General features: G+C 38.6%; 1 long non-coding RNA gene across 1 annotated transcript in view; it reads left to right on the forward strand.

The window, feature by feature from the left end:
* LOC134810171 (uncharacterized) overlaps window positions 1–13,710 on the forward strand; it is a 110,811-nt gene that overhangs the window by 33,379 nt on the left and 63,722 nt on the right. The window lies entirely within an intron of this gene.

Raw genomic sequence — 13,710 nt, forward strand, 5'->3', positions numbered from 1 at the left:
TATGGAAATTAAACAACTTGTTCCTAAATAATTCTTGAGAGAACATTGAAATTAAGACGGAAATAAAAAAATTATTTGAAATTGACAAAAATAGGGAGAGAACTTACCAAAATCTCTGGGATGCAGCTATAGCAGTGTTAAGAGGAAAGTTTATAGCCATAAATGCCTTCATCAGGAAGTTAGAAATATCTCAAATTGACAATCTAACTTTCCACTTAAAAGAACTAGAAATAAAAGGAACAAACAAACCCCAAACCTAGTAGAAGATAAATAACTAAAATTAGAGAAAAATTTATGAAAATTTAGATGTAAAAATCCATACAAAAGATCAGTGAAACCAAAAGTGGATTATTTAAAAAAATTAACAAGATTGATAGAGTGCTAGTTAGACTAGCAAAGAAAAAAGAGAAGATCCAAATAAGTACAATCAGAAACTACAATGATGATATTAAAACCTATCCCACAGAAATAAAAAAAGCTCTTTAGAGAATACTATAAACAAATTTATACACACAATTTAGAAAATCTAGAGGAAATGGACAAATTCCTGGAAACACACAATCTCTTAAGATTGAATCAGGAAGAGATTGAAATCCTGAATAGACCAATATCGAGCTCTATAATTGAAGCAGTAATAAACAACCTACAAACAAAATAAGTCCTAGACCAGATGGATGCACAGCTGAATTCTACCAGATGTACAAAGAACTGGTGCCAATCCTACTGAAACTATTCCAAAAAATCAAAGAGGAGGGATTCCTCCCTAACTTATTCTATGAAACCAGCATCAGCCTAATACCTAAATCTGACAGAGACACAATGAAGAAAGAAAAATTCATGCCAATATTCCTGATGAATACAGATGAAAAAATCCTTAAAAAACATTAGCAAACTGCATCTAGCAGCACATCAAAAAGTTAATTCAACATGATCAACTAGGCTTTATTCATGGGATACAAGGTTGGTTCAACATACACAAATTAATGTGATGCACCACATAAACAGCATTAAATATCATATGATCATCTCAACAGATGCAGAAAAAATGATTAATAATATCCAAAATCCTTCCTTCATGATAAAAACCCTCCACAGACTAGCTATCGAAGGAGCATACCTCAAAATAATAAGAGCCATCTTTGACAAACCCACAGCCAACATCATACTGAATGGGCAAAAGTTGGAAGTATTCCCCTTGAAAACTGGAACAAGGCAAGGATGCTCACTTTCACCACTCCTATTCAACATATTACTAGATGTCCTAACCAGAGCAATCAGGCAGGAGAAAGAAATAAAAGGCATCCAAATAGAAAAGTAAAAGTCAAATTATCTCTTTTGGCTGATCACATGATTCTATACTTAGGCAACCCTAAAGACTCTGCCAAAAGGCTACTAGAACTAATAAAAGATTTTAGCAAGGTTTTAGAATGCAAAACCTATATGCAGAAATTGGTGGCATTTCTGTACGCCAGTAACAGCAAGGCTAATAGTCAAATGAAGAACACAATCCCGTTTACAATAGCCACAAAGAAAATGAAATAGCTAGAAATACATCTAACCAATGAGGTGAAAAATTTTTACAATGAGAACTACAAAACACTGTTCAGATAAATCAAAGATGACACAAATAAATCAGAAAACACCCCATGCTCATGGAGTAGGAGAGTCAATATTATTAAAATGGCCATAGAGCCCAAAACTATTTAGAGGTTCAACACTATTCCTATCAAACTGCCAAAATAATTATTAACAGAATTATTTTAAAAATTTTTAAATTTATATGGAACCAAAAAGAGCCCAACTAGCCAAGGCAATCCTAAACAAAAAGAACAAAGCCAGAGGCATCACACTACCTGATAAGGTTTGGCTCTTTGTTGCCATCTAAGTCTCATGTTGAATTGTAATCCCCAATGTTGGAGGAGGGACCTGGTGGGAGGTGATGGGATCATGGGAGTGGATTTACCCCTTGCTGTTGTCATGAGAGTGAGTTCTTACAAGATCCGGTTGCTTGAAAGTGTATAGCACTTCCTTCTTCACTCTCTCCTCTTTCTCCTGCCAGCTTGTGAAGATGTGCTTGCTTTCCCTTCACCTTCCTCCATAATTGTAAGTTTCCTAAGGCTTCCCCAGCCATGCCTGCTATACTCCATGACACTATAAAGATACGTCAACCAAAACAGCCTGATACTGGTACAAAAACAGATGCATAGACCAATGGAACAGAACAGAAATCTCAGAAATAAAGCCACACATCTACAACCATCTGATCTTCAACAGGGCTAACAAAAACAAGCAATGGGGAAAGGACTACCTATTCAATAAATGGTACTGGGATAACTAGCTAGCCATATGCAGAAGAATGAAATTAGACCCTTACTTTTCACCATATACAAAGAATAACTTAAGATAGATTAAAGATGTAAATGTAAGACCTCAAACTATAAAAAGCTTAGAAGAAAACCTAGGAAATACCTTTCTCAGCATCAGCCCTAGCAAAGAAATTTTGACTAAGTCCCTCCAAATAGTTGCAACACAACAGATATTGACAAGTGGGAGCTAATTAAAGAGCTTCTGTACAGTGGAAGAAACCATCAACAGAGTAAACCGACAACCTACAGAATGCGAAAAAATATCTACAAACCATGTATCTGACAGAGGTCTAATATCCAGCTTCTATAAAGAACTTAACCAATCAGCAAGCAAAAACCCACCCCATTAAAAAATGGGCAAAAGATATGAACAGACACGTCTCAAAAGAAGATATGTAAGTGGCAGACAAATATATGAAAACAAGTTCATCATTACTAATAATCAGAGAAATACAAATCAAAACCACAGTAAATGCCATCTCACACCAGTAAGAATGGCTATTATTAAAAAGTCAAAAAATAACAGATATTGGTGAGGTTGCAGAGAAAAAGGAATGCTTATACACTGCTAGTAGAAGTGTAAATTAGTTCAGCCACTGTGGAAAACAGTTTGGAGATGTCTCAATGGACTTAAAATAGAACTACTATTTGACCCAGCAATCCCATTAGTCAGTATATACCCCAAGGAATATAAATTGTTCTGTGATAGGTCACATGCATGTGTATGTTCATTGTAGCACTATTCACAATATCAAAGACATGGAATCAACCTAAACGCCCATCAATGGTGGACTGGATAATGAAAATATGGTACATTTATAACATGGAATACTACGTAGCCATAAAAAAAAACCTCAAATCATGCCCTTTGCAGCATCATGGATGGAGGTGGAGGCCATTATCCCATGTGAGCTAACAGAGCATCAGAAACCAAATACTGCATATTCTCACTTGTAAATGGGAGCAAAAAATTGAATACACATGGACACAAAGAAGAGAACAATAGACACTAGGGCCTACTTGGGGGTAGAGGGTGGGAGGAGGGTGAGGGTCAAAAAACTACCTGTCAGGTCTTATGCTTATTACCTGGGTGGCAAAATAATCTGTGCACCAATTTCCTGCAACACGTAATTTACCTATTTAATGAGATTTAAAAGCAACTTAAGTGTCCTTCAACAGATGAATAAAGGAAATGTGGTACATATACCCAATATAGTATATTCAGCCATAAAAAAAGAAGATCCCACCATTTGCAAAAACATGGATGAAATCGGAGGTCATTATGTTAAGGGAAATAAGCCAGGCATAGAAAGACATACTTCACGCGTTCTCACTTATTTTTGGGAGCTAAAAATTAAAATAATTGAACTCATGGAGATAAAGAGTAGAAGGACGGTTACCAGAGTCTGGGAAGAGTAGTTGGGGTGTGGTAGGAGGGAAGTGCAGATGGTTAATGAGTGCAAAAAAAAATTATAAAGAATGAATAAGATCTAATATTTGCTAGCACAACAAGCTGATTATAGTAAAAAATAATTGTACATTTAAAAATAACAAAGTGTATTGTTAGATTGTTTATAACACAAAGGATGAATGCTTGAGGTGGTGGATACACCATTTATCCTGGTGTTATTATGCACTGCATGCCTGTGTCAAAATATCTCACATAACCTATAAATATGTACACCTACTATGAATCCACAAAAATTAAAAAATTAAAACACGCACAAGTACCCCGAACCTAAAAGTTGGAAAGAAAATATTAAAATTGCATCTAGTAATTTTAATTTGACACGATTTTATTTAAAGCAATAAATTACTTAAAATAGAAATCTCTATCACTAATATTCCCTATAGATTATTTATGCAATCTCTCTATATATATTGAGAGGGAAATAAATAAAATTGAAACAGAAAATATGTAGATGAGAGAGAAAAAGGTAATTTTAAAGTAATATGCTTACATAAATACCCCTACCTTTGCCAAAAGCCCGAAGGGATTTGTTTTCTCCCTTATTTACTGTGGGAACCTGGACAAGATCCTGGAGGTAAATCTCGCAAAATTGGGAGGGTCCCCCTATGACTGGGTGCCCCCTAGAGTTTTTAAGTCTTAGAGTTGCCTGCACGGGGCCTCTAGCAATTTGTCAATTACAGTTCAGATTTTTCCTTCCCTGGTACTGATTCCTGCAGAGGTTTCTGCTTGTGAGTCTCTGCTCCAGTAAGCTGTGACTTCCTGCATTCGACTATCTCTCCAATCTTAGGGGCAATGCTTTGCCCTGTGTCTCACCTCTCTTGCAGATTCAAGAAGAGTTGTTGATATTTTCAGTTTGTTCTGCTTTCTCCATGTTATTAGGACAGAGTGGTAACTTCCAAGCTCCTTACATGTAAAACTAGGTGGGGATATAGTTCTCAGGGACAGTGAACCCAGGCAAGTACACAAAAGTTATCAGTGGGGAATAACTGCTGGAGTCTTATGAACAAGTTGAGTACATTTAAATTTAATTTTCTTAAATCTTTCTATAGCAGGTGAGATTTCTGGACTTTTTTCTATGATGAATACATTTGTATATCTGTCTAAAAATTAAAATTAGAGATTGTGAAAAGCTCCATGAAGTGACCTAGAAACTATGGAAATTTCTTGCAAATGCTAGATGAAGGAAAGTCAACACCAAAGGCAATCTACAAGCTGCACGCACGTTGAAAATACTGAAGGTCACACGTATGTCGTTTTACCAGATGTGCATATCATCACAAATGTACATCCTCAGCAATCCCTATGGCAGGATGCCCAGGGGGAAGAGAAACGGAGACTGTATCTAGGGAAACATCCTTGGCTTCTGCCATCAAATACTGAGATTTAATATTCTTTTTACTTTTATCCAATTAGCAAGTACTTCAGTCATAAGACAGAGTCCTGGAACACACCTCCCCTCCAAAAATTAATGATTTTTATTTTTAACAAGGTGTTGTATTTCTAGGAACAGGAATTTCTTTGTAAGTTTTTCATTTTGTCATTTTCTAGTGCTGGAGCACTTTCCAGGATTCTATAGCTTTTTGACATTGCTGGTTACACCCTAGATATGACAACGACCTATAATCGGAGATAATGTTAAAGGTTCAGTATTTGGAAGTTGTTCTTATGAATTTAATATATTTTATTTTTCTTCTTAGCAGTATCTAGTTGAGTATCTGGTTTTTGTAGAATGAAATTATTGGCACTCATATTCAAGTGATTACCCTGAGGAAATGCTCACTTCTTGCTGTTTCTCTTAGAGAATATGATAATGAATTGACAAAAAAAAAAAAAGATATAAAGGAAAAATGCCAGATTGGTTTAAATCCAGATTCCTGTTGGTACTTTGATAATGGCATATGCTGTTCTTTGTGCTAAGAACAAGAAATCCCAGTCTTCAAAACATTTGGAAGGTAATTTTATTGACAGACAAATTGTCTCACAACAAAGACCCTAGCTCATATGTAAGAATTGGAAACCTGGTCAAGAATTAAATAAATAACATGCTGCCCTTTGTTTTCCCTTGAACGGCTCAGATAGAAAGATGCTTAGCACCCTGGCTGCATATTAGAGTCACCTGGGGAGTGCTGTAAACATACCATTGCTCAGGCTTTCCCCATCTCCTAGGTTTGGGTTCTGTTTTTCTGGAGTAGGGCCAGTCTTTTCAGTTCTAAAACCTGCCTGCGTGAGCCTAATATGTAGTGAGGCTTGAGAACCACTGCAACTTCGGGCAATTCTCATCCATGGAGTGGAACAAAAAGATGGGAACCAGAAACGTGTAACTCAGCCAGAGGAAGAGGGGAAGGAGAGGCAATGAAAAGTTAATGTTAGTTTAGTTTGAACTTTCCTAAATTATTGAAAATCACTATTTTATGTTCCTACTCCATGACAGTGACATGGCTGATTGGAAAGACCCTGATCTTGGTGTTGAGCAAGTGATCAGGTTTCCAATGTTAGAGTCACCCCAATATTTTAGGCTCAAAGCCTCAGAAGCAAGCTTGTTAGAGTTTCTGCTTTAATTATGCCACTTTCCATATTAAGACACCAATTGATGAGAGTGAGATCAGTTTCAAGCTGGAGCTGAGACTCAGGAGTGAAAAATAAACATAAAAAATTGTTTTGTATTCCTACCCCCTCCTTCCTTCTGCTCATGGTTTGCAATCACCACTACTCCCCAACCCCTGTCACTGGCCCACAACTGGTGGAAGCCTCCACTTCTGGCCCAACTTCGTCTTTATCATATATTTATGAGATAAAGATATATATGTGTATGTATATGTGTATGATGTATATATAATATATGTATATATATCCATCTCTAGCCTACTTCAAACTTCTCCTCCCAGTTGAGAATATGACTGCATTTTTTTCCTTTTGTTTCCTTTTTTTTTTTTTTAGTAGGGACAGGTCTCACTATATTGCCTAGGCTGGTCTTGAACTCCTGGCCATAAGCAATCTTCATGTCTTGGCATCCCGAAGTGCTGGCATTACATGCGTGAGCCAGAATGCCCGGCCATAGCTGCCTTTCTTATCCTCTCTTGGTTCTGTAATGCTGCTTTCCTTTCTGAGGATTCTTCAACTCCAGTTCGCCTCGTTTATAGTCTCTCCTACTTCTAGTTCATAGGACTATTTCTACAGTTTTGTCTCCTATTCAAGGCCACTGGCCAAGTTCAGTTTTTTTCATATAATCCTGACAAATAAGCTGGATAAAAATGCTGTCTCTTTTTACAACCAGGGAATTTGAGTACCTGGAGAACGAGACTACAAAATAAAACGTGTTTGTAACATCAAATCCTGACCTTGCCTCATGCAAAATTTTAATAAAGTGAGAATGATAATGTCTGCTTAAAAGTTAGAGTTTAAAATGATATAATGCATTTCATATTGCTGCCATACATTGGCGTGTTCCAACATTTAATCAGTCTCCCCTGTGCTCCCTAGAGGCAGGCTCTCATACAGATTGTTACTTTTATTTAATATCTCAGGTTTGGAACATATGGGATATATTCCTGTAATCCCCCAAAAGGAAGGGTGTGAAGCTTTTCTTGTTTTCTCTAAATTACTCAGGAAACTTTTACAAAATTTTTACCTACATCCATATAATTTATTATTGACAAAATATTGGTGTTTATAAATTGGGAATAGAAATGTCCACAGATGGACTTTAGGGCTGTATTTGTGTTGTTGGAATCTGGATTGCACTGAGGATATTAACAGTTGTTTCAGATGAACTACATTTTCCCTCATTTAAAGTAGACTTGACTTTTTAGACTCGTTTTGGGTTCACAGCAAACTTCTTAAGTGCAAAGTACAGAGATTTCCCATATACTCTCTCCCCACACAAATGCATAGCCTCCCCCATTATCAATATCCACCAGAGTACTACATTTGTTTCAATTGATGAACCTGTATTGACACATCATAATCATCCAGAGTCCATAGTTGGTTTACATCAGGGTTCACTTTTTGTGTTGTGCATTCTGTGGGTATGGAAAAATGTGTAATGGCGTGTCTAACATTGTTGTATCATACAGAGTAGGTTCACTGCTCTAGAAATCCTCCGTGCTCAGCTATTCACCCTTCCTTCTCTCTAATCCCTGGAAACCACTGATCTTTTAACTGTCTCCATAGTTTTGCCTTTTTCAGAATGTTATCTAGTTGGAATCATGCAATATGTAGTCTTTGTCAATTAGCTTCTTTCACTTAGTAATATACATTTAAGTTTCTTGCATGTCTTTTTGTACCTTGGTAACTCATTTTTCAAACACTGAATAATATTTTGTTGTCTGCATGTACTACAGTTTACTTACTCATTCACCCACTGAAGGACATCTTGGTTACTTTTTGGCAATTATGAATGGAACTAAAACATCGTGTGGAAGTTTTTGTTTGGACATAAGTTATGGGATACATGTACAGAAGAATGTGCAGGTTTGTTACATAGGTATACATGTGCCATGGTGGTTTCCTGCACCTATCAACCTGTCATCTAGGTTTGAAGCCCTGCATGCATTAGATATTTGTGCTAATGCTCTCCGTCCCCTTGCCCCCTACCCGCCGACAGGTCCTGGTATGTGTTGTTCCCCTCCCTGTGTCCTCGTGTTCTCATTGTTCAACTCCCACTTAGGAGTGAGAACATGTGGTGTTTGGTTTTCTGTTCCTGTGTTAGTTTGCTGAGAATAATGGCTTCCAGCTTCATCCATGTCCCTGCAAAGGACATGAACTCATTCTTTTTTATGGCTGCATAGTATTCCATGGTGTATATTTGCCACATTTTCTTTATCCAGTCTGTCATTGATGGGCTTTTGGGTTGGTTCTAAGTCTTTGCTATTGTAAATAGTGCTGCAATAAACATACGTGTGCACGTGTTTTTATAGTGGAATGATTTATAATCTTTTGGGTATGTACCCAGTAATGGGTTGCTGGGTCAAACGGTATTTCTGGTTCTAGATCCTTGAGGAATCGCCACACTGTCTTCCACAATGGTTGAACTAATTTACACTTCCACCAACAGTGTAAAAGCGTTCCTATTTCTTGACAGCCTTGCCAGCATCTGTTGTTTCCTGAATTTTAAAAAATCACCATTCTGACTGGTGTGAGATAGTATCTTATTGCAGTTTTTAACTCTTTTGTGTAAATACTAAGGAGTACTATTGCTGTATTGTTAAAAAATGACATTTTTGTTTCAAAATTAATATTTACTGACATTTACAACATGGTAGATTAAATCCACTTTAGAATTGTAATAGAACTTTCAATCAATAGACCCAACACTGAAGCAGGATGCTATACCCAATAGTTGGCTACTTTGAATAATACAAATGTCACAATTTGAGACACTTTTACTGTCTTGAATAGTATACCTCATGCTATGAGGGGCTCCCAATGAACAAACTGATGCATTGTTCTGTTTCTCATGTGTTACGATTTTCAAAGTATTATGCCCCAACTTATTTCCTTGTGCCAATGCTGTGTCTAGTTGAACTTCACTTTAAATATAAGTGATCAGAGCATGCCACTGAACTGGTGGGGAAGGTCTAACAGAAGATATTTAGAGGGGTAGCATGAGGACAGGAGATCTTGTTTGGGGGAATGGGGAGCCTAGGTAAATGAGCTTACTATAATAGAGATATAGTTGTAAGTTAGGGGAAGTGATTCTGAATACAGCGTGATTGTTATCTTCCATGTGTATCTTACAACTTAGCTCCTCTTGGATTAGAGCAGTGGAGAATAGGGACTGTCCATTAAAGCTGAAATTATTTTATTTAGTTTTTTTCTGAGAAAAATTTACAGAACACTGGATAAACAATCTTACTTTGGAAACTCTAGCCCATGGTGTAACCAGAAGAGAAAGAAGCATTTTCCCCTACCTAACCACAGATAACCCTACAGATTTAGCAAAACAAACAGTCAGTGGGCATTAGAGCCTGTCAGAGCCCAGTAGGATCCATCAATGCCAGTGTTGCCACCTATTGGGTATCTAGTAGTGACAAGAAGGCTGTACCAGGGATGTGACCAAGTAGAGTGGCAATGGGGCTTGGCAGAGCAGACTTGATCGAAAGCACAGGTGTAATAAACTTGGGAATTTTCAGCCTGTAGTAGTGAGACCTGGAGGGAAAGTAACACTTCAGGGATGTGGAGCAACAAGGTAGAAGGAGCCTGGGTCCCCAGATGACCCCATGGAGCCGACTCACAATGCTAGCCCTGCCCATGTCTCTCTGGGCCATTAAACAACAGAGATAAAGTTGTCTCCATTTGCCGCAGTGTTATTTTGGGTCTCTTCTAACTGCAGCAGATCTTATATTCTAGTAATGCCTCTCTTTCTCAGTTAGACCATCCTCCACACCATGCTCTTTTGCTAACTTCTGTCTTCCCCTGTGGATATTCCTCTATACAGCCTGTACTTCAGTTATTTCCTATCCCCCTGCCCTATTTCCTGTGAAAACATACATGTGATTTGAAAAATGGCTCAGAGCCCTATTAAGATGTTCTTTAAGAAACTAAATTTTGATTTGTTTGTTTTTTAGAGACAAGGTCTCACTCTGTTGCCCAGGCTGGAGTGCAGTGGTGAGATCATGGCTCACTGCAACTTTAAACTCCTGGGCTCAACCAATTCTCCCACCTCAGCCCCCCTAGTAGCAGGGACTACAGGTGCTCATACCATGCCTGGCTAATGTGTGTGTGTGTGTGTGTGCGTGCATGTGCATAGAGAAAGGATTTCACCAAGTTGCCGAGGCTGGTCTCAAACTGATGGTCTCAAGCGACCCTCTCACCTCAGCCTCCCAAAATGCTGGGATTACAGGTGAGGGCTACCTTGCACAGCTGAAACTAAAATTTTATAAGTGGTAAATATTACTTACATTTTTAAGAAAGGCTTTTGTTGTAAAAGGAAGAAGGAGAGGCTGATGGTAGGGATGTCAGGCAGGTGACTGACAAAGGAGCTGACACTTTTGTGCCTGGGCCCTGTAGGCATCCTTCAACTAACATTTTAATTGTAATCACTGCCCCAACTTGATGTGTGTATTTGTCTGACACTGAGGGAGGAAATGCGGAGGAAATGCACAGAGCTCTCCTGCAAGTATCCTTTATAGTAATCTCAGTGTATTTCCTACAGTATGGCTCATCTGAACTGCTTCCACTCTGAGAACTTAATATTTCCCAAGATGTAAGGCTAAGAAAATAAAAATAATTAAGTGAAAGACATTCACATGGTCAATATTCAAGAGTATTCAGACTAATACAGTTACAAACAGGTTACTATGCTTTGCTATAATAGTCTTTTTACTATATATATGTATCCCATAACATCGCGTAGTATACTAACTACACACAATGAAATTTATATTAAAAATGAAAACAAATATGGAACTGTTGATTTCAAACCCAAATCAGAGCAGAATGGACCTGCCTGAAGTCTGTATCTTCTCTCTGTTTTAGCATATACCTTATGAGATGTTGCTCTGTAGGATATAATATGTCTAGAACGGTGTCTCTCACATCACAGGTGATTAACAAACATTATTGAATTGATGATGAAAGACTGTGCTATGTGAATAACATTAAGCAGGTAAATCACCCCTTGTTATACTTCTCATGCATTTCTAGTCCCTAAGAAACCCTGTGTATGTGACAGACATGGAAAACATGTCAGCTAGAGAAAAAAATTAGAAGAATAGTTAAGGAGAAAAGGGTCGAGGAGAGAAAATGAAAAGAAAGACAAAATTGATGACTCTCTTTTTGTATTCAGCACTGTATTCCTAGAATAAAATTTCTTTATTCAGCAGCAGAGTTAATTTACATCCACTAAGCCCAGGGCAAGGCATCAGAAGGTGGGAAGGAGCAACTCTAAGGCATTGAGAGTATTAATTTCTTTCAAAAATGGGAAAACACAGACACAATTGCTGGCAATTTCTAGCAGTAACTTAAGATGTTGTAGAAAATATTCCTACAGAAACACAAGTACCATGACAGGCTTCAGGTAGGTGGTATGTATTTTTACTTCTTGCAGTAGATACAAACAAACAAACAGGAAGAAAGTGCCAGCTTCCACTTGTAAGGCTCACTGAAGCTAAATCAAGCATTGCTTAGTTCAGAGGAATGGGTTAATTTTCTATTCACTGAATTCCGCATGCCTGACAGGTTGTTGATGACTTATTTTTATTTGCTTAGCTTATTCCAGGTTGTATCACCTGGAATTCTCTCAGCTTGATCAAAATGTAGTTCTAATCAATGAACAGCCACTGATTCCAGTCTTTTAAGGAGGACCATGCCTGCACCTGCTCAGCACACACTCACCCGGTGACCTTTGGCAGAGGATGCTGCTTCTTTCATGAACATGTTCTCATGCGACACCTTCCTTAGTGCTCATTGCAACAACCTGTCCCCAAATTGAAGCTGCAGCAGATCAGTGGTGTGCTGGTAAAGGTTTAATAATAGGCTCTGGGGTTGATAGTTGACTTTGTGAGAAGGAAACCCTCATCTGTAGCATTTGCCAGTTTCTATGGGTAGAACTACACCTACCATGACATATTTTGGTGTTTATGTGCAGCCACAGAGCCCAGAGTTGGAAAGAGATGTGCACAATTGATTCTCAGGAGCTGGTGCAAGCTGGCTGCAGCACACCTCTATGTGTGCAGCTGACCACCCTCCAGGTCCTTCCCAAAACCCACTATTCCTTAACCTCTGAGGTCAAATACTACATCAAGATTTCTCTTAAGAATGTATACTTAGAAAGGTCTCATGGCTGGTTTTCCTCTCTAGAATTCCCACGGGGGCTAATATATATTTGTTCAACTTTCCGACAACGTGACTCTCTGATCCTGCCATTAAAAATCACCATCCCATCCTCTGCCATCCCTTTTCCTTCTCTCTTTCCTCTTTAGCTCTGTTCCACCTGTCCCCGCTCCACTGCTGCCTTCCTTCTACTAGTCCCACAAATAGTTCCCTTATCTCCTGTCCTTCATTTTTTTTTTCTTAACTACTTCCCTCACAATGACCCAAATCATGGAAGTACCCTGCCCCTCCTGATCCAAGCAAGTGTCTAAAGACTATGCTGCCTTTGTCCAAGAAAATAAATGGCATTCTTCCTGTTCACCTCATTGAGTGAGATGGAGGAATCAGAGTACTGCTTTCTCCCTACTGCCTCTTCTTGGCCACTGTTACACTCACATTTCTAAAAACTAACTCATATTTTGTAGTACCTCTTATGTTCTGATGTCATTTCTCTCCACTCCTGTTGCTTTTATCTGTAATTTCCAGGAAAGGTGCCAAACATCCCTGAGGAGTTAAGCACCAGAGTCATACGTTTTTTCGTTTCCCTTTATTTTGTCATTATTCTGATGAGTTTCAGCTACCACTTACTTTTATAAGCACACTCTGGCTTTTTGCCCTCATGCATCATTTATTCTAGCCAAAACGAACTGTTTTCTCATATACACATTTTCTTCTCTCCTGTCTCAGTAGCTATGGCAATTATTTTCCACTTGGTCCCTACCCTGCTCCATTTTCTACCTCAAGCTGTGCTCCAGAGCTGTTCCTACTGACTGTTTCTTGTTGGGATCAGCTGGTGAGAGTTCAAGCAGGGAGGTTGGAGAGTGGGAAGGGAGAGGCTGAGGCTTTTCCTCCTGTCTCTTCCTGTCTCCTCCTGCATCAGCATCATGGCTCTTGCAGCAGCTGCATCCCTCTAGGATGAATGCTCTGTCAGGCCATTCTTTCTACATGGCTACACTCTTCACTGGCTCCCTGAACACTCTTTCCTAGGAGTGACTTCTCACTGTTGCCTGTCCCTAGGCCCCTCATGTCCCTTGTCCATGTCCTTAACTTTGCCAGTCATCT

The sequence above is a fragment of the Pan troglodytes genome, chromosome 5 (assembly GCF_028858775.2).
Source record: "Pan troglodytes isolate AG18354 chromosome 5, NHGRI_mPanTro3-v2.0_pri, whole genome shotgun sequence".
NCBI lineage: Eukaryota > Metazoa > Chordata > Mammalia > Primates > Hominidae > Pan > Pan troglodytes.